The sequence below is a fragment of the Pongo pygmaeus genome, chromosome 7 (genome assembly GCF_028885625.2).
Source record: "Pongo pygmaeus isolate AG05252 chromosome 7, NHGRI_mPonPyg2-v2.0_pri, whole genome shotgun sequence".
In the NCBI taxonomy this organism is placed as follows: domain Eukaryota; kingdom Metazoa; phylum Chordata; class Mammalia; order Primates; family Hominidae; genus Pongo; species Pongo pygmaeus.
Genome location: NC_072380.2, coordinates 70059530 through 70086086, shown reverse-complemented (window position 1 = coordinate 70086086; position 26557 = coordinate 70059530). Strand labels below are relative to the sequence as shown.

General features: G+C 38.7%; 1 protein-coding gene across 11 annotated transcripts in view; it reads right to left on the bottom strand.

Moving 5' to 3' along the window:
• FAM110B (family with sequence similarity 110 member B) overlaps positions 1 to 26557 on the bottom strand; it is a 157805-nt gene that overhangs the window by 20422 nt on the left and 110826 nt on the right. For 2 of the 11 annotated variants that reach the window (XM_063668790.1, XM_063668785.1), the window contains 2 exons: positions 19746 to 19932; positions 11284 to 11473 (listed from right to left, as the gene is read on the bottom strand). The exons of 4 other annotated variants lie outside the window; for them this stretch is intronic. The gene's annotated coding sequence lies outside the window, so the exon portion shown is untranslated. Of the gene's footprint in view, positions 1 to 11283; positions 11474 to 16289; positions 19029 to 19745; positions 19933 to 26557 lie in introns of those variants that run through there. 5 more of the 11 variants (XM_063668789.1, XR_010127205.1, XM_063668786.1 and 2 more) reach the window with 5 other exon arrangements.

Below are 26557 nucleotides of genomic sequence, written 5' to 3'. Positions count from 1 at the left end.
ACACTGAACGCAGAGCAGACGCAGGACTCGTGTTGGTCTAGTCTGAATCCTGCTTCCCTGTCTTTTAGCTCTGTGACTCTGGACAAGAGAATTCCATTTGTGTGATTCCCTTTTCCCATGCGTTAAATGGGATAATAACAGCACCTTCCTCACAGGGTGGGTGAAGGTGATATGGCACGAAGGCTGGAAGACATTGAGCACAGGGCCTGTCTGTCATACAGAAGGTGTGAACTATATTTTTATAGTAAAAGGGTTATTTTTAATTGGACATACTGACAGTACTTGTGCATTGTGAGAAAAATCACTTCCCTGGTCAATCCATCCAAACACATGCAAATTCTAGATGTTCTTGTAAAAATGAAATGCATTAAAAGAGAATCTCCAAAATCCCTTATGGAATTTGAGAAGCACTGCGCTAAACCTGTTTACTTTGAAGAAATCTGACATCTTCGCTAGGTTGAGCCTTCCTGTCCATAAACAGGGATCTGCCTCTCCATTTATTTAGACTTTTGATTTTTTTCATCAGTCTTTTGTAGGTTTCCGCATATAAGGTCTAGATGTGTTTTATTAGATTTATTTTTAAGCATTACATTTTTTTGAGCCAATGTAAATGGTATAGTATTTTTAACACGAGTTTCCACATACTCATCACTATTGAGAAATACAATTGACTTTTGTCTGTTGATCTTATATTCTGCGAACTTGCTGAACTCACCTTTTGGTTCTAGGGCTTTTCATTTACATTTTTGTGTAGATTATTTGAGATTTTCTATGTAGACAATCATATAAGACAAGATAGACAACAACGAAGAAGCAGGTGTAAGAAAAGTGGGCCAGATGAAAATGAGGGAGAAGGAAGAGTGAATATCAAGCAAAACCTCCCATCAGTTATTTGCAAGCTTATGCAAGATTATGCTAAAACTTATGTGGAAAGGCAAAGGAGTATAATAGCCAAAACAGTTCTGAGATAAAAGAATAAAGAATGAGGAATCAGTGTACTCAATTTCAAGACATTATCTAGTTACAGTAATCAAGATTGTGGTATGAGGGAGGGACAGACACACAGATCAGTGGAGCACAACAGATAACCCAGAAAGAGCCCCACACAAGTTAAGCCAACTGATTTTTGACAAAGGTGCAAAAGCAATTCAAAGAAAAAGGACTAGACTTTTCAACAAATGGTGCTGGAACAACTGGATATCCACAGGCAAAAATATAAACATTGACCTCATACCTTTTATCTCATACCTTATACAAAAATTAACTCAAAATCATAGAGTCAACTGTAAAATAAAAAAAGTTATTATTAGGAAACAACAAAGAAGAAAATCTTTAGGGCCTGTGGCTTGATGAAGGGTTCTTTGATATGACATCAAAAGAGTGATCCATGAAAGAAAACTGATAAATTTGACTGATTAGAATTACAAAAACTTTTTATCTGTGAACGGCTCTGTTAAAAGGATGAAAAGATAGGCAACAGTCTGGGGAAAATATCTGCATGATATACATCTGACAAAGGGCTCATACCTAGAACATGTACAAAGTTCTCAGAACTCAACTTTAAAAAACCAAACAATCCAATTGGAAAATGGGCAAAAGACATTTCAACAAAGAGGGCACATAAAAAGGGCAAATAGACATATGAAAAGATGTCAGCATTATAAGACATTAAAATCTATCACTATTCATGAATGAGCTATCACTACACACTTGTTAGAACAAGTAAGATTAAAAAAAAAAAGAGAGAGAGACAGAGACACCATCCAATAAATGCTGGCAAGAATGCGGAGAAACTCTATCACTATATGCCTTGATAGTGGGAATGTAATAGTGTAGAGACACCCTGGTAAATAGCTGGGCAGTTTCTTAAAAAACTAAACATACACTTACCATAGAACCCAGCAAGTGCACTCCTGGGCATTTATTCCAGAGAAATGAAAACTATATCCACGCAAAAACTATATACAGTTGTTCAGAGCAGCTTTACTTGTAATAGCTCCAAACCAGAAGCAACCAAAATGTCTCTGAATGGGCAAATGGTTAACTAAACTATGGTATATCCATACAATGGTCGATATTCAGCAATGAAAAGGAATGAACTATTGAGGCATGCAATGACTGGGATGTATCTGAAGAACAGCTGCATGAAAAAAAGCCAATGTCACACAGTCACAAACTGTATGTATGTAACATTCTCAAAATTAGAGAGATGGAGAACAGATTTAGTGGTTTTCAGGAGATAAGGATGAGGAGTCATGAGGGTGCTTGTAAAGCACAGGATCTCTGTGATACAGAATAGGATCTCGATTGTGGTGGTGGTTACACAAATCTATGCAAGTGATAAAACGAACTATACATACAAGCTCAACTTCCTGGTTTGATACTGTACTATAATTATATAAGACATAGCCATGGGAGGGTACTGGGTGACACATGAAACTTCTACCATCTTTGCAACTTCTTGTGAATCTGTAATTTCAAAGTAAAAAGTTTAAAGAAAACAGCTGGGGGAAGAGACAGAGATCCATAATCTGCTTCCCAAATAAAGGAACAATCATGATTTTAAAAAATAACAAGAGGTTAAAATTACAATGTAAGTTGACATGTTTCTCAGGTCATAAGACATTTTATATGGAGAAATAGGCTCTCACATTTGTCATATTTTAATATTGAGAAAATAACCTAGGGTCAAACTTTGGCCTAAAAATCAGAAAAATGAGACTATCTCCTAAATTGTTCCAAAATTTTAAAATGAAGTCTCTTTTTGAACAAAAAGTCTTTTTCCACTGTTATGGTTCAGAATACGCCATGGATTAAAATGTTTTTTAAATAGTACTGAAGGCAATAAAGCACAATCATATGAAATGATTCATGTCTATGAGGATACTAAATTGAAGCTACATTGAGAAGATGAGATAAGAAACAAAAGAAATTTAACACATTAATAGCGTTCTTTGAAAGAGTTTCTCAATAATTTTCTTTTTTTTTCTTTCTCTGTCACCTAGGCTGGAGTGCACTGGCGGGACCATGGCTCACTGCAGCCTCAACTTCCCAGGATCAAGTGATCCATCCACCTTAGCCCCTTGAGTAGCTGGGGTTACAGGCATGCGCCACCATGCCCAACTAATTTTTATATTTTTTGTGGAGAAGGGTCTTTCCATGTTGCTCAGGCTGGTCTTGAACTCCTGGGCTCAAGCTGATCCACCCACCCTGGCTTCCGAAAGTGCTGGGATTACAGGCGTAAGCCACTGCACCTGGCCTCAATAATATTTTCATGTACAAATTATAATAATCTAAGCAGAACAATTCTAGATTTCAATGATTTCTTACTGTAAACTGAAGTGCTTTAAAAGTTATATTTTGATAAGAGATTTAAAAAAAAATCAGCACCAAAGAACAAGGATTTGGGGCAGAGTTGATGTTTCGGTCTACCAAACATAAAAAGAATAATTTTTCTTTAAAAATTCCTCATTATCATGTAATCTATTTAGAAGAACTAGAGTCAGAGATACCATATTTGACATTTCCTAAGTCTCCTTCATGAATTCTACATTTCAACTGACCATTTTAACAGAGATGAGTGTAGAGTGATGGGAGAAGTTTTGAAAACAACATACACTTCCAAGTTTAAGTTCCACCTAAATATGCAAGTCAGTTCTAGTATCAGTGATGCAAACAGGGTGGCTTTCTCATCCTTTAGCATCTCCCCAAAATGCATCAGGCATATTTAGGATGCGCCTTCCTACCTTCCACCTCTCTTCACATACATCACTAGAGTATGGGTTATGACAGCATTTCTGAGATTTAAGGACTATAAACAAGGATAATGAAAAGCTCAAGTGAAAAAGGTTGCCTGTGCAGCGTAATATGAAATCCCAATCTCTATTTGTAACTAGGCTGTTCCATCTGTTTGGCTTTGAGATGGAAGCATTTCTGGTAGACAGTGCAACCCAAGAATTGATCCACTAGAACTCCTCTTAGCAATGGTCTGCTGTGCTTTGTTATCAGAGAAGCTGAGGGTTTCACAATTTCGTCATCATTAGGGACATGAAGAGCTCCCTCTAGTACAAATCATTTTACTGTGGGCTGACTGAGTAACCCAACGAATCCAGTACTGAATATTCTGCCAGTATATGTGGCCTCTAGTCAGTAAAATAGAGCCCAATCCTAATTCAACCTATTAAACAGTAAGATGTTAATGGAGAACCTAGCCTTCCACTTTGTCTCCTTCACTAGGTTGACACTTTTATTAAATAATCAGAAACAGAAACAAATAAAAGGGAAACAGGGTAAAGTAGGCTAGCAGAGATATAAAAGATATAAAATTAAGAAGACCTTTGTCCTACATGGATATCTTATCCTCTGCATTTGTAAAGAATCTGAAAAACACATTTTCTATATAAATAGAACAAAATCAAATCCCTGTCACAAACATTCTTAATTAACTCAGAAATCTGCTTTTATTCTGTCTTCCAAAGGAAGTGTGTTCAGCAGGAAAGGGTACCTCAGAATCTAAATCACGACAGCTACGAAAACAAGTCTGGCATAGCTGACAGATTTTTTTCTCGATGAGTATTTATAAAGGAGAAGTCATGCTTAATCAAATAATTTATAATTACTATCTGTATAAAATCTTTACCGTATCATGTTCATGTACTACAGAATTTAGCATTTTCTGCATAATGGGTTCTAAAGATTATAGCATCATACACAGAATATTAGATAAATAGTCTGACTGCTATCATTTAAATAATGTGTAATTATACAAAATCAGTGATTAAAAAGTAACAATGTTACTTTTGGTTCAAAATGGTAGCAAGATTTGTTTAGTTTATCTCTTTTTATTCCCAAATCCCTGCTAAAAGGAAAATAATAAACACAGCAGAAAGAATAAGAGAGACACAAAGTGTACAGATGAATTGGAACTAATCTCACAGGACGGTGGCAATCATTCGAAGTGTCTGGGGGTCTGGGGAAGATCCCAGAAAGAAGTGAGTGCATTTGCCTGGCACCACCCCCCCCAAGGAGCAGGAACTGAGGGCAGGAGAGGCCAAGAGTGTGGGCTCAGAAACAAAGTTGAAAAGACAGAACCTGTGAAGCACCAAATAGAGCAGTAGTGGGCTCCTGAAACCCCACCCTAATATGGCAGTGAGGCAAGCCCCCACACCACCTGCCATCTCTGCTAGCACCCAGGGGGTCCTTGGCAGGTGGGAGCAGTTTGATAGCAGGAGGACTAGGGTAAAGGGAGCCTTCAAAGGGTGGGACCTTTAGCTCCCCGCTCTGCTGAGCTCTCATAAGGCAAGGAACAGGACACAGGACGCTTTCCAGAAAGGAATTATTTTTCCCTCTGAAGAAACTGATCAGCCTTAGGAAGGTATGATCTGGGGGAGACGCCTGCTGAAGTTAGGGGTTCTAATTTGGAGAAAGTCAGCTCTGCATGTGATTTCATACAGCACACTCCATCATCAGCAACTCCCACCTCTACACTGAGATTCCGCTCTGAGTTTTAGGAACTCCCTTTTAAATGGTAATAGGCAGCCGAACCTCTAACATGAAAGGCAGAGACTACTGAAATAAACAGAACAAAAGCGACCTGAAGGAAAACAAGATATGCAAAGGACATTTGCAGAGAACTTCAAAAGGCCTAGGAAATGAAATAGAGAAAAAAGTGAAGTTAGTGCAGCCCTAAAATAAAAAGCAAACACACTTAAAAAACCCAACAACAGAAAAAGGCAAAAATAAACTTTGGAAATTAAATATACAATTAAAATTTAAAGATTCAATAGGTGGGCTTGAAGAAATATCAAGGAAGTGTCCTAGAAAGTAAAATGACAAAAGTTAGAAAACAGGAAAGAAAATATATTAAAAATTAGAGGATCCATCCCAGCAGATGCAGTAAGCAAGTAATAACAATTATAAGCAAGGGTAATAGAAGATGTTGAAGGGGAGAAATTGTTTAATAAATAAAATATTAAAAGTTAATCAGATGAAGGGATACAAGTACTTCTAAGGCCGGAATATCTAGAGAATAAAGAAACAAAAAATCCACAGTAAGGCAAGTTTCTGTAAAATTCCAGAGCACCAGAGACAAAGAGAGGATCTTAAAAGCTTCTAGAGAAAAATCAGGGCACATTCAGGAATCAAAATGGTACTGTACTTGAAAAGAGCATTTAATGTCTTCAAAATTGAGGGAAATTATTTTTAAGAGATAATAATCATTAACCTACAGTTTTATGCTTAGATAATCCTTCTTCAAGCAGAAGGATAGAATAAAGATACTTGTAGATATGCAGAGATTCAAAAATATACCTTCCAGGCCCCTTTACTTAGGAGGCTTACAGAGGGTGTGCTTCAGTAAGGTGAGAGAATAAACCTACAAAGAAAAAGATATGAGATCCAAGAAAAGAGGGGATTCCATCCAGAAGGGCAGCCAAAGGCGGTTCCCACATTCTGTTGATGAGAAGTCACAGCACAGCAGCTGTTGGAACAGCTTAGAGGGCAACTGGCCCTGAAATGACCCTGGAATAGAGATCCAGGAAAGAGGTCTGTATGAGCACACGTGAAATATTATTCAAAGGCATATGGCAGGAATGCTGGAACATTTGGGAAAATAATCTGACTCCAGATATATTAGAAAATACAGCAAAAGACAAAAAGGAGGTCATTAACTCTATAAAAAGAGGACTTTGTCTATAAGCAAAGAGGCATGGTTAAAGGACACTATGCAGAATGTGTAGCTATATTACATTGTCATAATAAAATTAACTTAAAAAGTAAACTAATTATGAAGACTCCCAACTTTATATAATTTCTGCCATCTGGCATATTCCCTGGGCAATTCAAGGGGAAAGACAAACTAAAAATGAGTTTAAAACATTCCTACAGGTTTTCCATACAGTACAGAGTAAATTTCATAGATTCAAAACTTACTAAATGAAGCATTCTCATATGGATGCTTGGAATCTGGGAAACCAAGATTGACTGAAACCCAAATACTTTTCTTTACTTTGACGAGCTCTACTAGACTTCTGAGACCTACAGGATATTCAAAAGCATTATTATGTTGTTCTATCAGTGAGACCATTGAAGCTGCATCCACAGTGGTGCGTGTGGACAACAGAGATCAATGGGCCTCTGGCTTCCCTGTTTGCATGACACCTCCCCAGACCTATCAGCCACACAGCATCTGGAGGCTCATCGTGCCTCATTCTATTAGAGTGCTGATTTTTCTGCATGAACTTGCCACTGACTAAAATCTACATTTATTGTCTGTGTCCTGCACTGGAACTAAGCAAGCTCCAGAGGACATCACTGCATCTGTTATTCACCCTTACATCCCTTTATATTCAAATATTTAAATGACTGAAAGAACAAAGGGTGTAACTGAAGGGGAGTGGCATGTTTCTCCCACGTTTCTTATGGGGACACTCCACCTTGCTTGGATGTTGGCTGTGGAAGGGAATGGGCCTCAGGGGATTCTGATGTCAGCCCCAACCCCGCCAGGCTTTTCAATAACTATCACCTATTCTCCCAGTCTTCCATCTAGCCTAGTTACATCTATTCTTGTTTCTCCACCTTGGGAATTTCATGGATCCCAGAGGCATGTACTTTAAATGAGGGAATCTTTAGAACACAACTCTTGGGTAATAAATCAAAACCTCAACAATATGGGCTGACAGTCCCACCCTCAGAGCTCTTATTCTTATCTGCAGTGGAGGGGTAGCCACTTCTGGGATGGGATCCAGCAATCCATAAGCTTGTGTTCCAACACAAAAATAAATTACACAGAAAGATGTTCACCTGTTGAAATACCAGAGGTACTTCCTGAAATGCCCTGCCTGGAATTTCTCCAGGTAGATAATGGCTGTTGGTGGAGTTATTCTCTTATTCCTACATTCTCCATTATTCCTCAGTATGCCACAGTCTACAGGATAATTCAGATGAGAGGGGCTAGATCAGGAAGATGAAAAAGTGGATAATTCAGTGGATAACTCAGATGAGAGGGACTAGATCAGGAAGATGAAAAACCCTCTTTCTACATAAAGAGGTATTCCTAAAGCAATCTCATTAAGAAAACTGTATGCTGTGGACCAGATATTTGAAATAATAAAAAAAATTTATCTGCAAACATAGTTTGCCTATCTTCTTTAAATATGCTCCAGCCATGTGGTTCATATTTCCTCACTCTAGGTAGAAACCATGTGCCCTTGAGGAAGGTGTCCTCAGAGTCACTAAGTCCAGGGCACGATTCTGGGATGTACAAATGTTGACTGAAAGTATGAATTTGGAAGTCGGACCAACCTTGGCTCGGCCCTGGGCTCTGTGGCTTACTGGCTACATTTCCCAGAAGCAGGTTATTTACCCAAATCTGAGTCTTGGTTTTCTCAGTAGTAAAAGAGCAATGATAATAACCAACCTTACCAGATTGTTGAGGATGTAGAATGAGATAACCCGCAGAGAGTGCTTAGCAGCATGCCGGGTGCAGTCAGTGCCAAAGAACTGCAACAAGCAGAGTGGTCACCTACTCTCTTTCCACAGGCCAGCCTGGGAAGCAGTACAACCCTGAAGAATCTCTGCAGACAGGTCAGTGGGAAGAACTAAAGCTATCAGAGGGGTCTGGATATATCCTACAGTGATTGCAACAAGACTATAAGTACCCTTGCCAGTTAGAACCAAGTTATTTGGAATGTTAGATCTTCAGTCACAATGATAAATTTACACACCACTATTTCTCCCTAATATGGTCTGAATGTGTCCCCCACAAAATTCACATGTTGAAACCTAACCCCCAGTGCAACAGTATTAAAAAGTGTAGCCTTTAGGTGGTGATTAGGTCATGAGGGCATCAGTCTCATGAATGGGATTAGTGCCCTTTTATAAAAGAGGCTTATGGGGGTGTGCTTGTCCCTTCCACCACGTGAGGACACAGCAAGAAGTCACTATCTGTGGGGACGGAGCCCTCACCAGACACCAAATCTGCTGGTGCCTTGAACTTGGACATTCCAGCCTTCAGAACTGAGCAAATAAACTTTTGTTGTTTACAAATTACCCAATCCAAGGTATTTTGTTACAGTGGCTCAAACTAAGTTACCCTCTAAACTCAAATTAAGAGAAAATAAGTTATGAGGGGAGAAAATGGAGGGCATGCACACGAACTTTCTTCAGGAACGCTGCCCGCTTTGGGTTGGCTCCATTCTGGATTTCAGTCCAGCCACCTCCAGTAAGGGGCAAGTGAACAGGTCTGTTCAGATTATTTGTTTTTTGGTTTCTAAAGGATGCCATTATCTCATTTCTTCAGAAAATCATGAATAATTTTAGTTCTGAATGTTTGAAGTAATATAAGAATAATGTCTGTAGGCAATGTTAAAATAAGAATCTAAAAATGAGACTGTAAGGCCAGCAGCACGAATATGGTTGAGTGGCTTTTTAAACTTATCATTATGAGGACTGCTATCTGTTTCAGGGAAACAGTGTTCCCCAGGCTGCACCAAAATAACATCTGAAGTTATATCACTAAGAATGAGGTACTTTTCAAACTGCTTTTATGGTTTCAAAAGGGGATTTTTGGAGTTTTTAATCCATAAGTGGCCTGGAAGATGCTCACAACTGATGCTGCTACAAGGTGCTGCTGCTTTGTAACTAAAAGTGTGAATGCACTGAAGGTAAACAGTCTCCTTAGTGCAGACACTTTGGAAGCAGCAGCAGCTCAGCCCCAGGTACCACGCCCCACCCTGCCTTAGAAGTAAGCATCTGCAATTAAGCTTTCTACTTAAGCTAGTCTGAAGAAACTTCCCACCGCTAATCTTCCGGTAAGCACCCAGACCCAACCTGAAATTTGGTCTCCCCTACCCCCTTCAAAAAAGATAACCCGTTTTGGGATGGGAAGAGTGAAATCCGAACGTCCTGGAATGCGGCTAGTTTCCATTCTCATGGTTAGTAAATCTGCAGAGCTTTCTGGCTCTTGAGACCTGACTGAGGCTTAATCCCTGGCCGTATCAATCTGCATTGGCATTTCCAGGACAGACCATGCTCATTCATCAAATGTCTGGAAAATAATATCACAGAACAAGGTCTGTGGAGAGAGGAGAAATAAGAGAAGAAATATATTGAATTGGGTCCCTTGGGATTATGGAAATAGCATTATTATCAATAAAGAGATTAATGACAATGGGGTAAACATTTTTAAAACTTAAAGCTAAACATAAAGCTAATGACATTTGTGAACACAGGATTTATCTTTTTCACATTCAAAGATGTTACTCTAGAATCTTTCCGATACTTTCTGGAAACTGATTTGACAGTATTGTATAATTATCTATAAAGACAGATACTTCTTAATTTAAATTTTAAATATGCTGTCCTGTATTTAATGTCCGTTAGTTTTCTGAAAGAGTTTAACAGAGAACTAAGTCTCCACTCTATTAAGTTTAATGCAAATTAAATAAAGAAATTGCAAAAATGCCTTCTGGTTATAGACTATGTTTATTTATATACATATTCATTAGGCACATACTACATAATAATAATGATTATGGAAATAGCACTCAGACCGTGCTTACTATGTGCCAGAACCACTCTAAGGCATTTTGCAAATATGAACATATTAACTCTTAACAATGACTCTATGAGGCAGGGGCTATTACTACCCTTCATTTTACAAATGAAGAAAATGAGGCCCAAAGATGCTAAGGCGTTCAATACTTTACCCAAGAAAACCCTCGCTCTACCTTAGCTAGAGAGAGATGGAGTTGGAATTTGAACAAGGCAGGCTGGCTCCACTACAGATGCTTCTCATGACTACCATGTGGCCAAGGAAGAAATTGAGGTGCTGAGAGGTTAAAGCCTCCCCCAAATTTGCCATCCCCACTTTTGGCAGTAGTTCTGTTGCTCTGTGCTTATGTATCAAAGCTGAGGTTTCTGAAGCTTTTTCTGCAGAGTTTTCTTCTGGCTCTTTTCTCGAATACTGGTTCATGGATCATCCCACTGGGGCGTAAATTAGAATAAAGTACTGTTTTTGTATCTGTGTCCAGCTGCCATCAAGAAAGCACCACATCGAATCACATCAACCGTTCTCAGGTAGAGCTCAGCTAGCTTCCGCTTTATTAGACTCAGAGAAAAATACCTCACTGAGATTCCCTAATTGGTTTACCTAATACTGATTTTTCTCCCACACCGGTTAAGTGATTCTGGACAGAGCGGCACAAAAATGCTATAAAATAAACCTGCCACAATAGAGGTTCTTTGCTTTCAGCTGTCCCGTCAGATCCTGAGATATGCACTCACCTTCTCACTTGCTTTCTTTAGGTCTTGAGGGAGCAGCCAGGCTTACACTCCTGGAGGCAGCCCCCAAATGCTGTGTGCGTCGTGTTAAGAAGCTTGACATGGTTTTGAGTTAGCAAACCATTCCTGATGCTCTACAATCTGTTCTCCAGCCTCAGGAATTGAGAATTGTAAGCCCTAAATGGAATAAATTCTGACAAAAACAAATAAGGTAATTTACTTATCTCTTTTTAAATCTCTTCCTGGAAATTGAATGTTGAATGTTCATTCATTTATAATCTCTTGGTTTACTATCATGACACATTCAAGTTTCAGTGCCTGGGAGAAATAGGACTCCCAAGAACTTCAAAATAGGCTTATTCCACAGATGTGTTACAGAAGATTTAAAAGTATTACAAAATATATCTGGTCTGAATATTAGGGTTGGCATATCTGTATATGAAATAGGTAGGTTAGCTCATTCTTTATTCAGGCATTGTTATATCTGCCAAATAAGAAAAGCCTCATTGAAAAGGGGATATCTGAGCAAAGTTATGAAGGAGGTAAAGGAGTAACCACAGAGATGCTAGGGGAAAGACAAGTGCAGAGGCCTGGAGGACAGGTGTGGCTGGCATGGGAGGAAGGAGATGGAGAGATAATGGACACAACCTGTCAAGGACCATGGCTGTCTTCAAGGAGAATGTGACTCTACTGTGAGGTTTTGCACCCAGGAGAGAGGGCTCAGACTCATGGGTTAGAGGGAGCTTTCTGAATGCTCTGTTGGGAAAAGACTGCAGGAGGGAAGAACAGAAGCAGGAACCAGTTAACAGGCTACTGCAATGATCTGAGGGGTTTGAATCATGATGGCAGTGGTGAAAGCTGGTTGTTTTCTGAATATATTTTAAAAGTACAGCCAATTGGTTACCAGGCATGCATGCATGTATGTATGTATGTATGTATGTCTTCCATACTAGTATTTAGGCAGTCTTGATCTGTTTTGTGTTCTGCATTCCCAGGGCCTAAAACAGGACCTGGTACACAGAGTTTACAAATACCCTGTTAAATAAGTGAATGAACTGGCCAGGGTTCAAAGTGCTTCCAAGTGGCTGAGCTAGGATTCCAATCTGGGCCTTTCTCTGGCTTCCAAATCCCAGATTATTATCACTATGCTATTCTACCTCTGCTAACACTACTTTTTATCAGGAATAAAGTTTTTTCCTAGTCTAAGTTATACTCAGCATAATACATTTCTCAACACCAGAATAAGGTACACTGTATCACTAGCCATCTGCTGTACAGTACTGATGTCTGGAAGATAAAAGCCGGGGATGGGCAAAAGTTCCAAGGTGCTCTTACATACTTCAAGACTCTGCTGTAATCCCAGCACTGTGGGAGGCCAAGGTAGGCAGATCACCTGATGTCATGAGTTCGAGACCAGCATGGCCAACATAGTGAAACCCCATCTCTACTAAAAATACAAAAATTAGCCAGGTGTGGTGGCATGTGCCTGAAGTCCCAGCTACTCGGGAGGCTGAGGCACGAGAATCGATTGAACCCGGGAGGAGGAGGTTGCAGTGAGCCGAGATCATGCCACTGTACTCCAGCCTGGGTGACAAAGTGAGACTCTGTCTCCAAAAAATTTAAAAAATAAAAAATAAAAAAAAATGACTCAGGCTCTGCTTTTGACTAGTGTGTGTGTGTTTGTGTGTATGTCTGTGCACCTGTGCTGTGCATAGAATTCGTTGTCTGGGGAAGATGATGTATTAATAGTATTCTTTAGTTAGACAAAGTATATGGAAAAGGAATTACTTTTTGTCATTCTAAAGAAAAGGAAAATTGAGCCAGGAAAGTAGTCTTTAAGAAATTGGCCAGGGTGGGGCATGGGGGTGGGTACAAGCTGATGAGCAATGAAATATTTTGGAAAAGAGTGTTAGTCAAGATGAGTCACATATTCTGAGGAAAGTGGATTTGCCTAGAATTTATAGTGATCCAACTACTAATTAAGAAAAAAAAAACTTTCCAATAGAGAGGACTGGTGACCCCAAAGCACTCAAGAATTCTAGTGGTCTGATTCCAGTGAAGACCATCTCCCTTGCTGCCTTTCATCAGAGGGCAACACAACACGGGGCTGAGATAACTTGCTGGGTTTAAATACTGTATGTAACTAGCTGAATGTCCTTCAGCAGCTACTCAAATTCTCTTGGTCTCAGTTTCCTCATCTGCAAAAAGAGATAAAATATTATTCATCTCCTAGGATTATTAAGTCAGGATTAAATGAATCTCCACATGGGGCCCATTTAGAACAGGGCCTAGCGCTCACATTGATAGCTGACACTTATTCAACCCTTGTACCTTCACCTCGTGGTTTGGTCTCTCATCTTTTTGCCAGCAGAGATATCTAAATCCTCCCCAACTTGTTCAGGTAATTAAGAAGGGAACTCGCCTGTCAGTGTTTGAATACAGAAAAAGAAGCCTTGCATAGAATGCCTGGGATTCAAGAGAGGTGAACTTGGAGCAGCAATTTCAAGATCACAAAGTTACTGAGGTCAGCATGAGGCTGGCTGAGACGATGACGCCCTGGGTAGGGTGAATACACTTGGGAAAGCCAGTATAGATTTCTGAGTGTTATATAACCACAGCTTTTAAAGAAAATTCTGAGAATTCATGGAAGTATATTATTTGTTCTTATATCATTACCAGAAAAAATAATTATTTAACATAAATCTATTTGACTATTGAGGAATAGCAACTGTGGCTTCTAGTAGTAACCCTCTCAGACCAGACCAGCACAAGCCCTTCCCATGGACGAGACAAGTCATGGACAGATCTATCAACACTTCTGATTCTGTTTCACATCATAGCAATAGCTGGAAAAATAGTATTTCCCTGCACAAATATTAGCCCTTGAGTGATTATTCTTTCTCTTAAGAGAGAGGGCATGCTCATTAAAGACTCAGAGGTTAAGCTAGAGCAAACCTATCAAACGTGCAGATGACAATGGCAGGGCAGTCAGTTACTTTAAAACACAGATTACCAAAATAAAGGGACAAGGGACAGTAAGTGAGCATAAGACTTTAAAGGTCTGATGTAATACCAAGAAGTCACTTATACTCTCCTTTGCCATTTATCTTCTTTGTTTGCTTTATGAAGTTTTAGCTAAGACATGAATCTAAAGCAATTACAGAAATGAAAACCTATGAAGTGCCATTAAAGATCTGTGCCTAGCAAACACTTCTTTATTAATGAATCATTTCCAGTCAGAGATTTATTTCTTCATCGCTGTGGTCTGAATGTGTGTCCCCCAAATTTGTATGTTGAAACCTAATCTTCAATGTGATAGTATTAAGAGGAAGAATGTCTTCCTTTTGTGGCTATCGCTGAACTGGTAGTGGCCAAAACGAAGTTTAATCCCTTTGTGACTTTTGATTGAAGCAAGAACCACAAAATGGCATTTCAAGGCACCTTTCCACATTCGCAGGAAGATTAAGTCTCCCCATCTTTCCAAAGAGCTGACACAGAAGTACAATGTTTGATCCATGCTCATCTGAAATGATGATGAAGTTCAGGCTGTGTGAGGACACTATAAATGTCAGCAAACTGGCAAAGCAGTCCAGGTTTACAGGAAGAAATGTTTCATCTACACTGAGCAGCTGCAGTGGGAAAAGGCTAATGGCACAACTGTCCACGTGGGCATTCAGTCCAGCTGTTACTTCTAGGCTAAAAGTGAACAGAGACCAAAGAAAGATCCTTGGACAGAAAGCCAAATCTCATCAAGCAGGCAAGAGAAAGGGCAAACACAAGGAAGAAACAATTGAAAAGATGCAGACATAAAGTAATCATATGTAGAATTTTCATTATAAACTGGTAAAATGAAAAAAAAAGGCAAGATCTTTGGGAGGTGATTAAATCATGAGGGCAGAGCCACCCCATGAGTGGGAATGGTGCCCCTGTAAGGGGCTGAAAAGAGTTCTTCCCTTCCACAACCTCAGGACGCAGTGAAAAGATGTCCATCTGTGAGCCCAGAAGTGGGGCTTCATTAGATACCAAATCTGTTGTCATCTTGGTCTTGGATTTCCCAGCCTCCAGAACTGTGGGAAATAAATGTCTGTAGTTTAAGCTACTCAAGGATATGGTATTTTGTTACAGCAGCCCTTAAGTCCTTAGATCTTAAGTCCTTAGCCCTTAGTCCTTAAGTGGACTAAGACACTTACTATGCAGAAAACTTTAAAAGATCCCTTAAAAACATAAAACAAGATATATTTCCTTTGGGAATCTTAAGAATATATTGTTTAAAAAAATCGCTCCCAGAGGCTATTAATGAGAACCAGCACTCATCTGGAACAGGACCAGATGGGGCCAGGCTATATTCCAACAAAGTGGGGTGACAAACCCCAGGAGAGCCCAGGGGCGTGGGCCAGTGGACCCTCAGCACCATCTTGCACTGTGGAAAAGTCAAATCATCAGCCAGGTGAAGATCAGCTGCAGGATGAGTGGGGGTTGTTACTAATGTTACAAACATATGCTCAAGGTAAAGACTGCAACGACTCAGACTTCAGAAGTCTCGCTTTATACAAGGGGCTGTACATGATTTTTCAAACAAATGTGAGGTGGAGCGTATTTGTAAAAATTATTAGGTAAGCTGTTGATGTGAAGATACTAATTTATTTTTATTTTTAAGAAATGGAGTCTTACTCTGTCACCCAGGCTGGAGTGCAGTGGCTCAATCTTGGCTCACTGCAACCTCCACCTCCTGGGTTCAAGCGATTCTCCTGCCTCAGCTTCCCAAGTAGATGGAACTACAAGTGTGCACCATCACGCCCAGCTAATTTTTGTTTTTTTTTTGGTACAGACAGGGTTTCACTATATGTTGGCCAGGCTAGTCTCAAATCCCGACCTCAGGTGATCTGCCCACCTTGACCTCCCAAAGTGCTGGGACTACAGGCATGAGCCACCATGCGCAGCCAAAAGTACTAATTTTAAACTTTAATATTGTTATAATTGTAAACTTTACTAAAAACAACCCAAAAAACTTTTGTCTTTTTTTAAACAAGTGGCCTTTTGCTTGAAGTGTAACTAACCCAAACTACGAATATATATGGGTGAATTTATTTCACTTACATCAGTTAAGTAAGGTATGGAAAGTACCTAGCTCAATGCTAGGCACAAACTAGGTATGAAGTGAATGGGTAAGAGAATACAGCATTAATTCTTCAATTACTTCCTATGGTCAGAGAAGGAGGGGTTTGCACACACGTGGGGGACCTAGAAAATAGCAGCTTATGTCTTTTCACACTCACTCAAATGTTTATGTAAGGATGGAAACTGTTTAAATCAGCATTTCTGATGGAATCTTTTGAAAGTAGTTTTTTTTTCTTTTTTTAAATTAAAAAGTAGTTTATATATTTACGTCTTCATTTATTGATGATTCACAGCTGCTATCTTAACTACTATAATACACATAAACACCTTCTGTAGATGTCTAATGTTTTAGATTTCCAGTGTTCCACATGGAACCAGGCTGCTAGCTATTAACGTCTTGCCATTATTCACAAGTCCAGAAGTTCCCCAACCTCTCACAGTTATTACTATTTATAATCTACTTCACAATTCCTGCTTTGAATCTACTGAGTTTAAAAAACAGACAATGAAATTTTAAAAATTCACAGGAATATAAGCCAAAAATAAGGTATGAGTGAAAATTTAGGAGTGAAGTGCATACTTTCATACCCATCACATGGAGAGCAATTTTCTGAGCTCAGAATTATTTTTCAAATATACAGGCAGATGAGGGTGGGGGCTGGTACAAAATAAATGTGTGTATTTGGAAGTTTGCTTTATGTTTGGGAAAAGAGATTCACATGCTTGTACATAAATACAAAACATACAATTATTTTTATAAGGATTAATTCATTCATATTATTCTGAAGTCCAATATTTTTCTTAACATTAAATGTATGAATTACTATAATGAACAAACAATATTCAATCAAGTCAGTTGCACAGATTTAAAAATAATGCTATCTTGAGGAAAGTATAGTTCCAAAATAACGTTTAGAAGATTTTATGTTTGGCTTGTAATTTGGAATCTATGCTCCTATAACACCTTTCATAGCTATTTAAAGACAAACTTTTATATTTAAGAAGTAATGACCAATAATATTTCCCCTTCTGTGTCTCTCCTTGAAGTATTTAGCACAATGTCATACCATTGCTCAAATGACAAATTAAATGCCTGTAATTGTAGATATAAATAATTATAAATATTATACATGGCTACACCTTGTTGACTGACATTTGAAATAAAAAAGGAAATTTAATAGTTGACCAATAATACAGTTGAAATCAAGTTCTGAAATAATTTTTCTGGAATAAAATGTATCCTTAGCCAAGGGCTCTGATTTATGGTCAATAAAGATGATGATAAAAAGAATGCTAGCAGGTAAAGTATCTTTGAAATACTATTACTTTTACTTAAAACTTAATTAGATTTCACTATATATAATCAGTGTAATATTTTATTTTTTTCGACTATGATCCTAATATATACCTTCTGAGACATTTTAGTCATTGATTCTCCAAAGAAGAAATTTAAATTTTAAGCATCTTAACCAGTTTCTTTCCTTTTTCTTCTGTACAATTTAACATGTAGAATAACATCCTAAGTAAATTCTTTTCCATATAAATACAGATTTCCTTCTCCTTTTTCTAATCACAGCATTTAGTAGTACTTTCTGGTTTGGGGCAAATTACACTAATAACTACAATCCCCCACCCTCCCCAACAAATGAGTATGATAATATAATCATGTGTCTTGGAGGATTTCTTGGATAAGTAATTTTAAACAGTCCAAATATAAAAAATGAATACTAAATCAATAGCATGCTTAATCCCCACTAGCTCCAACTCAGATTAGTTCTTTTGGATGGAAGCTTCAGGCCTTGTGGTGTCCCATATCTTAGCTTTTCAGAGAATTCTGTCCTCACAGTGTTGTTTATAGATAGTGATGGAAGAGAAGAATCATCATAGTAAACACGGAGAGTATAATGTTCCAAATTTTCATTTGTCCCTGTTGCTGAGCCACTCTACAGCTTCTGAATAAGTAACTGAATAACCCGCAATAAACTGTTTTCTCCCATAATAAATCAGCTGCATAAAAGGGCAGGTTAATGATGGGAAGGCAGCAGGATGTTGTTTAGTCTAAGGGTCGACAATTTTGGGAGGCTGATGGCTCTGGCCACCCTACAGCCTTTCGTGTTTCCGATGTCGCTGGGGATGCCTGGTGGCCCTTTGGATCCCCCGTGGGTATCTCAGGCACGTTGGCCTGTCCAGGATTCCTGGCCTCGTTTTCCTGTCTGTCCTTCTTCGGTTGTGTCAGCGGAGCACAGCTTTGGGTAGGAGTATAAGCCAGGGGAACACCAACAAGCCTTCCTCCCCAGACTTTCCTCATATACCCCTAGCCAGTAACCAAAAGAAAAAAAGAAAAAAACTTGTGCAGGATCAGTATCATAGGAAACAAAATCACTTTTCTGTGCCACTAATAAAAACAGCTACTGTGCCTTTTCTTGAAGACCAAAAAGTAAGCCCTGGGGTCTTTATGAGTTCTACTTACATAGGTTCTCGTGATGGCTAGATTTGTATAGCAAAAATTTATTCCTGTAAATTTTATGTTAAATTTGTAAAATTGGATTTTCATCTTTCTTGAGGCTTCTGTTCTTACTCTGCAGCTAGTTGGTAACTGATTCAAACTTCCATTCATTCATTCATTGGTCCTACAAGATAAACATTTATGTAACAAGGGCTGTGGGCCAAGTATGGGGATGCTTGGGATGGGAGTGGAAGTCATCAACAGATAAGACACATAAGAGTTCCTAGTCTAGTGTGGAAGACAGAAACGAAGTCGGCAGACAATGACACAATGTGCGATGTGCTGTAAGAGGTAAAAGAGGAAAAGTGTTTCAATCCAAATTCCACTATTTACTAGCTAAGCCCAGAGCAAGGTAGTTGAGTTTCTTCACCGATTGGAGTCTGTAATAAATAGGGTTGAATAGGGTTCTTGGGTGGGTTGAGACTGTGCTTGTCAAATACCTTGTACATAAAGGGCACCCAACAAACAGGAGGAACCATGGTTGAGAATAAATTACTTCCAGAACCCAGATGAAGGAGGAATGAAGCTCCTGGGAAGTATGGGAAAGAATTCTCAACATTTTCACCATGGTTCACAACATGGAAAAGTGGGAGACGGGACAGGCCCTCTGAGCAGAAGGAACGGTCTGAGCCCAGTCATAACCCATGAATATGGGGAATTCACCACCCCTGGATGAGACAGGAGGAGCAGGAGCTGGGGCCTGAGGACTGTCATGGAGCAGGCTGTGCTCCTGGAATCATCTGGAGCTTCCAGGCCAGCCTCCAGAGCTGAGGAGACCAGGCCAGGAGGCTGGTCTACAACTTGAAGTCAGGGGCAGCCTCGATCCAAGCCATCCATTTACCTGAATATGGGATCTGAGCCAAAGGAGAGGTTCTGTGTGTTGTTTAAGGTCAGATCTGAAGTGAAGGCCTGCCAGCAAGTGACATCAGGCTGACTTTTTGTGCTCCTACAACCGTTCTGAAGGTGTCACCCACGTCAATGCTGGCTGAGGCTCTATGTTCCTCCTTCTTCCTATTCCTGAAATTGCCCTTGTTCATAGATGAAAATAAAAACAACCAGAATTTGTGAATTAGCAAAGGATCTTCAAAATCAACATTTTTGACTTTTTCCTTGACCATCACTGGCATCTTGTTGCTCAATCATTCCGTATAGTAATCTTCACCCCAGGCTCAGACAAAATGTTTTGGAGTAAGAACTCTTAAGTTTTTCTTTGTAAAGCTGATGAACATGAAGGATAAAATACATTACATGAAAAACTTCATATAAATTCATGTATAAGAAGGGCCCTCTTTCCCTGGAAGAACAAATTCAACTAGTTTCTCTGCTACACAATGGATTGGGATGTTACATTAGTAAAAAATTAGAAAGACTAGTAGGTAAAATCAAACTTTCCACTCTCAGATTTACTGTGAGCTATGTTTAAATCAGCTTCATTCCCTGGACATGATGAAACCAATATTTAAAAGCACAAATGTTCCCCAAACAAGGCTTTTCATTACTGTATGTAACCAAGCATGTTGTCAGAATGAGGCCCTTCAGAGCACAGCATAATGATGTGGTATCCACCATGGGCATGCTGGGGGCACCGGGAACACTCTCCAAAACTGTAATCAGGGTTCCTTTCTCTTATGCAGACCATAGCACAGGATCTGATGCATTAAAAATAATTCAGAGGCTCTTATTATTATGCATTATACAAACATCTTTCAAAACCAACCAATTTTGAGGTTTTAAATTATAGGTACTTATTACAGGGTTGAATGACACAAGACAGTTTCAATTATTTTAGACTTTTAAAACTCAAAACATTCTGCATGCATACTACAAAATACACAATAAATCCCACAGCTTGTTGACTTAAACGAGCAAACAAGACTATATTTCTCATGCCCAAGAGACCAGAACTGTCACTAAAACTTGCTATGTATAATGCAGTGGCTTGGCTGTTTGCTGATGGAGAATCCCAGTGGGCCTTCTTTTAAAATGAAAAGAACAACAACAACAACAAAAAACTTTAATGTTGCAAAAATATTTCACTAAAAGTACCACAGAAATGTGAGTCTGAATATTTAATTTCAGGACTTTTTGAAAATTAAAAGTAGCAAATATTAGAAAGTCAAGTTCTGTAATCAATAAGGCATCTATTACTACACAAATTGCCTTTAACAGGCTAGGAAACTATTGATAATATTGAGAATGTGTTAACTAATTTTTCAGTAATATAAAATCCAGATGGCAACAGTAGTGGTTTGACTACTTTTTTTACTACCACCAGTCCCTGCTTTGTGAGGTTATGACTGTACAAATAATCATATAACCCAAAACCATGCAATGAGTACTTAATAATCAATGGCAAAAATTATGACTTTTCTGTGACCTTTTAAAACTTTTTGTCAAAGTGTTAACACTCACTTATCGTCAGTTATAAATGTGAAGGGAAATGAACACTATAAAACAGTAACTGACGACATAAACACACTGAGGTTTTAGACTTCCAGTCTTTCAGTTTTAAAAATGTATCAGGAATAGTCTGAATGGTGTGTGACTTCATCTCATCACACAGCATACAGTATGGCGTGAGCATCTTTTTTATGGTTTGGCCAACTGCCCTTTGTAAGTTTGGGTCAGCTTCCAACATTTTATCCTTTGTGCTTCCTGAGAACTCCTTTAATGTAAAGCTTTTTGATGACATCACTTCCTCTGGGATATCTTTGTCCTTTCTGTCAAAACCCCATTCCTCATTTATGCTGATAAGTCTGCCTTCCCTGGGTTCCCGTCGGCCTATCTAGAGTCTCCTCCCAGATCACCAGCACTGTCAACATCCCCACCATCAGCTATTTCTTCTACACATGCTTGATTCTAATTTGACTGCCACTTTTCATTGTCCTGCTGTGTTTCCATCTTTGTTGACTAATTCCATCTTTTAAATCTATTTTTGTAAAATTCCACATGAGTTATCACTGTTGGTGGGGAGGCAACACAAGGACAACCTTTCCTGTCTGTGTGAAAACTGAATAATAAATGTGCACAAAACCATCACCAGCAGACATGGAAAGAAGGGGCATGACTGGTCATTGATCATGATGAGCACCTGCTATTTACAGAGTGATTTGGGGAATGAAGACCTTACTATGAGGTTTGCACTCTATTTAATTAGAGTTAATATACTATGGTAACTAAGATTTGGGCTGTGATGTTGGGGAACTGGTTTTATTTAACTAAAATACAGGAATTGAAATTAATGCAGATTGAAACCATACAAAGTGAAAAGTAGTGATTGGATGGAATTCAAATTCACTAGACACTTTTGTTCTAATTCAATGGACTACAACAGTGTATTTATTTATATTGGGGCAACAATCAGATTCCCAAGCTTTGCATAAACATTCAAAGTTGACATCTGAATATAGGAAAAATAAAAAGTTCTGAAAAATAAATCACCTATCCTTTTTAAAAAATTCATTCAGGCCAGGTGCACTGGCTCACGCCTGTAATCCCAGCACTTTGGGAGGCTGAGGTGGGCAGATCACGAGGTCAGGAGATTGAGACCATCCTGGCTAATATGGTAAAACCCCGTCTCTACTAAAAAAGTACAAAAAATTAGCCAGGCGTGGTGGCGGGTGCCTGTAGTCCCAACTATTCGGGAGATTGAAGCAGAAGAATGGCGTGAACCTGGGAGGCGGAGTTTGCAATGAGCCGAGATCGCACCACTGCACTCCAGCCTGGGCGACAGAGCCAGACTCTGTCACACACACACACACACACACACACACACACACACACACAAAATTCATTCGTTCATTTTCAGACAAGGTTTCACTCTGTTGCCCAGGCTAGAGTGTAGTGGTGTGATCATGGCTTAATGCAAACTTGACCTCCAGGGCTCAAGCAAACTTGACCTCAAGCAGGGCTCAACTATCCCTTTAAATGCAATAAAAACTGAGCCAATAGAACAGCAGAATATGCTAAGTGCTTTATATCTGTCTTCTCATTTAATCCACACAATCCTGAGGACACTGAGGTTTCCGGGGTTAATTAACTTGTTTGCCGAGTTCACCCTGATATTGAGTGGTAGAGCTGTGATGAAACCTGTGTGTATCCAGCTTCAGAGCTTGTTCTCAAACCTTAGGTAACATGGAGTCCAAAGCAATTTTAGGAAAATGGCAAAAGTCTTAGAAATTACCACCTACCCCTAACACAGGACAATGCTGACCCAAGGCACCTAGTTCCACTTGCTAGGTATGGCCCTCAGGCTGCAAAGCTGAACGTTGCCCATCTGAGGAATATCTCATTTTGTAAAAAAAAAAAAAAAAAAAAAAAAAGGCAATGGAAAAGAAATCCTTTTTTTTTTTCCGTTAAAGAACTGCTACTACAGAAATCTACCACCTAATACATGTCAATAATATGATGTGGCTGACGCAAAGTTACTCAGTTAAAATTCAACATTTATTTCCAAGAGAAGGTGGACTTCTGGTTTTCTCCATTAACAAAGTGTTTTTCTATCCTTTAAGAAATCGCTGAGTCATGTCATTGGAGAAACTTTTGAAATAGTACTTGAAGCAATGTATCTGTATTCTGATTGGTTGTATTCATATATAAAAACATGATTTCAAACATTTAAAGAACAGCATAGAAGGCAATCAGATACGCTGACTTTTTGAAAATGTCTATCACATATGTTAAGAATAGTAGTAATATTGCGGGGAGTACTTGTTTCAAAACTCGTTAAGTACTGTCTTAATAACATAGATGGCTGCAAGCATGTTACTACAGGTCAACTTTTTAATATCTACAATTTATTTCATATGTCATAAAAATCTACAATCACTATCTTTTAATCCAGTCCCATTTTACTCCCAGCCTTTCCCTCCACTCCCAGGTACAAAGAGATTGAGCAAGGAAATGGCCCATATATCAAAAGATATATTTAGATTTCATTTTTATTTGTAGTTTCAATAGGTAATTTTCTACTTTGTCTTGGGATCTTGGCTGCTCTTAGGTGCTCTGCAAACCTCTTTACTAGATTTCCGTAAAATTGGCTGCAGATGAGGTTGAAAATGCTTTGTTGCAATTCTTGGAGAAGAAAAGGTGGAACTATAGTGTCCCTTTCAACCACATGATTCCATATTACATTGCCAGGCAACACCTTATCCAATCAATGTGTTTCTTAAGTTGACAGGTAAATCTTTAAAGACTAGAGTTGCAGAAAAATCAAAGCATGAAATATGGGTATGCAGAGAAGCAAAAGATAAGGTGCTGGATGAAGAATTAAAATATCTCCTTAGTCCTTTATTCACTCATTTGGCAAATACATAACATATATAACAGGTAAGCCCTGCTCTCAAGGCAATGAGAAGTGAATGAAAGAATGAATGACAGAGTTCCAGCTACTATGGGACTGTGCTCTAGCTGGGCAAGGCACCCAGAGAATTAGATTAGAGTGTAATCAACAATGTGTCACAATTAGCAGAAAGCACTATGTGAACTTCAAAAAAAGGCATTAAATGAACAGTGTGGGGCTGTGGGAGGCAGGAGGAGAAGGGGCCTTCTAGAAATGGTTGTTGTCCAAATTAGATTCTGAGGGACATGAAGTTCACTTGAATCCTTATTCATATTCACATATGCTGTATGGAATGCCAGGTTAGAAAACAGGATGTGCCGGAAATGTAAAACTATTAGGACTAATTATTGTACCTTATAGCTCCTGGGAGGGGTTAAAGTAGTAAAAATGACTGCAATTTATTATCAAGGTTGACTGATATGTCTGGGAAGGGACATGAATGTTTGCTTATAGAAATACATGCCCTTCTCTACATATTGCATTCATTGACCCAAATGCATAAACCTTCCTGTACCCCCTTACAAAGTTCAGCAGATTTTAAACAAAATAGAAGTTTGTTCTGCCTTGCAAAGCTGTTTAATTCAATTGGCCTTTTTCTTTTCATAACAAGCATTGTACTATATAACACCGCTCAGGTAAGAGACTGACTTCTAAAGTGTAAGTCTAATTGTACTACTCTCTTCTTGAACCTGTTTCATGGCTTTGAAGTTTCTAGCCTGAGTAACTGATCAGTATCCATCTTGGTTTATGGCATGGCTACTGTACCAGGAGAGATACAAGTGAGAAGCTGTGTGGAGATTAAGATGGCTGAGGGCAGTGGCAGACAAGAAAGCTCCTGCAACTCCAGCTTAGTCATTGCATGTGAGATACACTGTTATGGCGTAGGTGGAAATCAATTCATTTACGCAACAAAAGCAATAGACATACTAGTAATTCTTGCCCAAATAAATTCCTTTTCGTAGTCAGGAATCATACCATCTGATCTACGCTAGTTCACTACATTTAAAAATAATTATTAATCTCTTAATTTAGATATAATCTGAACCAAAAGTTGGACATAAGGAGTAATTTCATTGAAGATCAAATTATGTAAAACAATGGTAAATCCTCTAGCATTAAAATCAAATTACACAATAAGAAAAGGTAAGCTGTAGATGGATAATTTCCCAATATTTTTGCTCTCAAACAGAAATAAATTAAGGTTTGGGGAATACCCTTTGCTGCTCTGTGTTAGCTTTTCCAAGTTCTGTCAATCAGAGCTACTCATTCTGTAACTGAGGCAGGATGACTCTGAATTATACTGAAGCCGTTCCAAAGTTATTTGCAGTCTGGGTCTCTTAACATGCTCGCTCTGCTTTCATGTAAACACATTCTTGAAAAGTGTTGGCGAATAAGTTATCATTGTTGAAAGAAAGGAAAAGTAAGGTGTGATGGTCTGGAAAATAACGAAAAGTGGCATTCATATGGAAGATTTCCTTTCCCTTCAAATTTTAGATGTAGGGACTGAGCACCTTTTAAATGGCAGAAATACAAGTTGGCAAGTGCTCCAGCTCCAACTATGGCTTTTTAGTGCCTTGCCTTGGGAATAAATGAAGCATGAGCTCTGAGACTCCAACTAAGACAGTTATCACTGCCTCATGGCTGTACTGGTAGCTTCAGAGAAATGGGTACCAAGAGGTACAAACAATCGTGAGCCACTGGATGCCATCTGCCATTTGCAATCACGACTGTTTTAACATCTGGTGACTCAATCCACCATGACTAAATTACAGTGCAGCAGAGTACCATCAAGAAATTAATTCTTGAAACATGAAACATATTAGATTTCGGAGGAAGTCAGTTTAGAGTAGAAATCAATACAGCTGTAATTAATAAATAGTTTATTTTGATCGACTATGCATCATGGTCATGTTTTAAGAAAGAAAACAAAAGGCTGTTTTTCGGTTAAAGTGGAATTACTATTTGATGAAAAGTTTTAAAAAAATGTTTAGAGATTTCACCTGCCATCTGGGAATAACAACTGCTGGCATAAGTTTAAAAACAATTAATTTATTCTTTAAATGAAGTTAAGGTAGGATGATTAGAAGTAAATGGACCCTGCAAGTACATGAATGATCAGACTGCTTTTTGGAGCTTGGCAACACACAAATAGTCAAGACTTCATTTATTAAATGCACTCACACCAATTGTGTTTGATTTGTACTATATTTTGATCCAAACACAAGATCAAAATTACAGATTTACAAAATCACTGCTTATTGTAAAATCAGCGAATAGACTCGGAATAGAAAACAAGTTTTTTTTTTTTTGAG